The sequence below is a fragment of the Arachis ipaensis genome, chromosome B07 (assembly GCF_000816755.2).
Source record: "Arachis ipaensis cultivar K30076 chromosome B07, Araip1.1, whole genome shotgun sequence".
NCBI classification, from domain to species: domain Eukaryota; kingdom Viridiplantae; phylum Streptophyta; class Magnoliopsida; order Fabales; family Fabaceae; genus Arachis; species Arachis ipaensis.
The window spans coordinates 117,537,007-117,542,158 of record NC_029791.2 but is presented as its reverse complement, the minus strand read 5'-3'; positions in this window follow the sequence as shown (position 1 = coordinate 117,542,158).

Here is a 5,152-nt window from a genome sequence, read left to right as displayed (position 1 = left end):
TTATAATTTTATCATTAATATTTAAAATATTTATTTTTGTTTCAAATATTTTATTTCGTCATATTTTAATCATTTAATTAAAATAAAACTATTTTAGACTTCGAAAAACATTCATCTATTTCGTGATTTTAGTTACCATAATATAATTCAAATGTATTTTGATTCTTATAAAGTGCACTAATTTCAACTACGTAAAAGGTTGTTCATTCTATTTTTTTTATTAACATCGAATTAATATTTTTTCTAATTTAAAAATTTGATTTATATGCTATTAAATAATTAAATAAATTTACAACAAATCTGAGAAAAATTTAGATCAAAATATAGTTCTCAAGCAAAAATATTTTTTTATTATTATTTTATGATGAAAATCAAGGCTTCAAGCATTAAGAGTGAATAAACTACATATTAAGATAATGGTCAACTTAGCATTATAAGTGGCTTTTGGTAAATAGAGACTGAACTTTCTAACATTATCAAGTAGGTGGTTCTTACTTCTTCCTATACTCTCTGCCTTTCCCATTGGTAAGAATAGTATGATTAAGATTTAAGACAGCAACAATTTCCTTATTTTCCTCACCGTTTCTGTGTACGTTCATATTTTGATTAAGCAGTGATAAAATATTATGAAAATAAATAATAATAATAAGCTGCCTTGTGGCACAAATACACTATCAATAATTTATTGGCACTTATTTTTTAATTTTCATATTATTTTTTTCACTCTAAAACATAATATAGAAAATAGTTTACCAAGATCTTCAATTTATTCTAGAATGACTAGTGAGTTAAGAATGAGATAATTTTTTAATCACCTAATGGTTGATTATGTATCCCTAGCATATAATTTTAATGGCTATAACCTTCAATTTTCATTGAATTTATCTTAAATAATAATTTGTTACTTATAAAATATTTGTTTCTTGTTTTAGTCTTTACATAATTTTTATTTTGGTCAATTAAGGTTTAAAAGGTTTTTATTTTAATTTATATCATTAATTAACTCGTTCTCCTTCTGCTAAATACTAAAAGAACAAGCTAATGAGTTATAACTCAAATAGCATAGTCTTCTCATACTCAATTAAGAGGTTACGGGTTCGAGTCTCCTATCTTTAGTTAAAAAAAAATACTAAAAGAACAATCCAATGAACAAATATTCAACATTAACGCAGAATTTAAAAAAAAATCGCATTTAAATGGTATAATATACCATATTAAATACTGATGTGATAAAATATGTCATATTGATATTTAACCTATCAAATTAATACTTAACATAACAAACTAATGACAAAGACTAAATTAGAGCCTTTTTAATTTTAAAAAAAATTTCACTTCTCTCTCTTGCGAGATACTAAAATAACATTCCCCTCCCCTCTATTTTATAAATATACGTTCCCCTTTCTTCTAACTTTTAAAAAACATCCTCTTTAGTCTATTTTAAACTTTTTGTATTAACTAATGTTAACTTTATCCATTTTTTAAGAAAAAAATTATTTTTTAAAAAAATACTAGACTATTTTTCGATATCAATATATATTAATTGTTATACATATTAACAGTAGTAAGATATTTTTATTTAATATTAAAATAATATATATTGATATAAAAAAATTAATAGTAAATATAAAAATAATTGTTAATAAAATTTTTAGTAAAATCATAATTTAATAATTAAAAAATTATTGAAGGGTAGATATCTTAGAAAAAAATAATTTTATTATTAATTTTTTTGAAAATATTTTAGTAAAAATACAATTTAATCAATAAAAGAATAATTTATTAAAGGGTATTTTGGTAAGTAAAATTTAATGATAAAAAATAAAATTTTTGTTTAATGGATATTTTTTCAAAAAATAATTTATTTTTTCTTAAAAAATGGATAAAGTTAACATTAGTTAACACAAAAAATTTAAAATGGATTAAAGAGGAGGTTTCTTAAAAGTTAGAAGGGAGGAGAATGTACATTTATAGAGAAAAGAGGAATGTCATTTTAACATCTCGTAGGGGATGGGAGTTGAATTTTCTCTTAATTTTATTACATTAAAATAACAACAAAAGATTATTAAAGTGGAATTTATACCACTATTTAAAGCCCTCAGAGGCCACAACACACAAGCACATGAGAGAGCCCTAATAAGCTGACATAAAACAGAGAAGAAAGAACTATTAGAGAGGTTGGAGCATGGAGGGTAAAAAGATGGCAAAGGCAAAAGAGAAAAGAGAGATTTGGTGTCACAAATCAAAGAATGGAAGTAGATTCCCTGCAAAGAGGCGTTCAGTGAAGAAGATGATTTGGGATTCCATTGTTAAGGCCATCTTCAAATCCATCAATGGTAACAACTCAGTACACCCCTGCATCTAATTAAGAGCTTTCTCAATTCTCATAGTTGATGCTTACATCTCTTTCCATTCCATGTAATATAGTATACTCACAGAAGCTGCAAATGTTTGATTCATTGTGCTAATTTTCCTATGGTCCTTATTATTAGCATGTATTCTGATACAGAGTAGTTAGCCTATTATTATTTTAATTTCCAAATACCATCACTGCTTTCTATTCAAGATGAAAGCCAAGTTCACAACGCGTATAAACCTTAGCTTCTAAGGTTATTATCACACACCCAAAAAGACAAGAAAACCCTTCAACTTAGAAAAATGAGCATCCTCCTCCATTTTTCAACTTTTTCAAAACACAAACACCACTTTCTCCTCTCCTCTTGTTAGTTCCTCGTAGCTTATTATCAATTCAAGGGGGTAATGGCTGTATTTTGTAATTTGTGGGGAGCATTTGGTTAGAATATTGGCTATGTTCCTTTTTACATACTGTATATGTATTTCGAGTATACTATTTATGTTCTTATTGGACTACTATGTCGTGGAAGTTTCTTAAATTTACGAGTGTTCACTCCTTTATGACAATTCATCATCTTCTTCATTCGACACTATGATTATACTATATGATAGGTGGAACGATAAATATAAAACATGTCATACATAATTCAGTCCAAGATTTTGATAAAAAATATCTTTAAAAATATTTTTTAGTTTTAATATTTTTAATAATGTGTGTTATATACATTTTTTTTGTAATATTTTTTCTAGTTAATGAATACTTTTTTAGCTGGATTTGAGAGGATATTCCGATCATTCCATAGGACAAAGTGACAAAGAGTAAAAACCAATTAACTTTTTATCAATAATAAGATGACGTCCAAGTAATTTATTTCTCCAGAACTTTACTAAGAAAGCGTGTGATGCCAAAGTTGAAAGCAAGGAATAGTGGCCTTTTTGAGTGTGAGATGGTGACAATAATATTTGGCATGTAGTCAGTTACTTTATTATTACATTCATAACGACAATGTGGATTTCAGTACCGCCTACAATAACCATCACTTCCATCTATCTTAATTGTCACAACGTAATATAGATATTACTAAATTAATTTCCCGTGTTATATCGTGAATGGGTCCACGTTGGAGATTATGAGAGCCAATGCATCTAATTATGCATAAAACGGAAGACAGTGAAAGAAGAAAGATTAAAGTGTAGCCTAATTTGAATAGTTGATAGATCTAATTATGTTGTTTACAAGTTTCCGCGTTAATATGGAAAAAGCAACGAATTCTGGGCCCAACTGTTAATGGATGTAACTTATCCCAAAATTAGTTCAAAAAATAAAAATGGTCTTATAGTTATAAAGACTATTAGACTTTTAATTTTAGATAATGTGATACATAATAAAAAAAATTACTATTCTAATTTAAGAATATAATGTAGCTATTGATTATTATTACCTGCTCACTAATAAAGCAATATAATAATTACAGAATGACGAGTAGCTCACTTCTTTGACTAAATAATCATATTCACAATGTCTCAAAAGAATTCAAATGTGATATACTAAATCTATAAATCACTTTGGTAGTGACTTACTTTTTGAGACTCTACAACTCCCTACCTTCCAAATTGTTATCAACAACTACCCAATACTTGATAGGATGGAATTGGGCAGAATAGATACCAATCTTTGTTCGTCATCTGGGGTTGGAGATTCAGGGGAGGGTTAAGAATATGGAGCAAGTTTTCTAGACATCTATCTCCATTTGAGCAATATAATAACGTATAACGTGTGCTGTTCTGATTGATTTGCAAACATTGATGACTTCTTCCAAGCAATCCGATTCCACCATATATATTCTCTTCACTCTTCATCATTCGCATTTTGCAGGGTAATGTCAAGAATGTAGGTAGAATTAATTGATCAAGAATGCTATCTAGTGTTTGCTTTTAAGAAAAGAGTTAAGTAAACTACTAAGATGATAGACAAAACGAACCCTAAAAGATATTAACGATAAATAAACTGTTAAAAAATTTTAAAATACGATAAAAAAATTAGATAAATATTAAATATTAAATATATATTTTAAAAAATATTTTAGATATTAAATTTTGATACAAATTTTTGTAAATATTATTAAAAAAATAAAATCTCTTCATCTTTAAAATTTGTTAATTTCTTGCCAAGTGAATATTTTAAAAAAATTATTGTAAATGATTACATTTTTTGAAAAATAAAAAGAAAAATTTAGAGATTAAATTTTGTTCTGAATTTTTTGTGCCCATTTTAAATATTTAATCAAATGTTGTCACAAAAATTTAGATTTAATGGATAAACCGTTTGCTAAATATAAAATTTTTATTACTTACAAAAAAATATAACATTTGTTAGTTTTTTTGTTATATTTTCAAATCATTTAGTGATTGTTTTGTCGATAATATCTTTTAAAGAATTTTTTTATCAACAGTTAAATCTTTCAGACACTGAATTGATAATTAATCCATAAAAGAGTTTTATCTAAACTCATTTACTGAGAGTATGGAAAATTTATGAGGCAATTCCTCTCTTTTTATACAACAATGTTTTTTTAATATCTAAAAAAAGTTTAGCTAAGACACATGTTAAAGCTATTAACTGAGAAATTTATTATAGAAAATGGTGCAAAGTTTAATTTTTAATGTAATTATTGTGTATTTATTAAAACAAAATATTTAAAATTTTTTACTGATAATAATCTTAACTTGTATCTTAAGGACATATGTTAGCTAAATTTAATAAAAAAAATACATTAATTTTATGAATTTAATTATC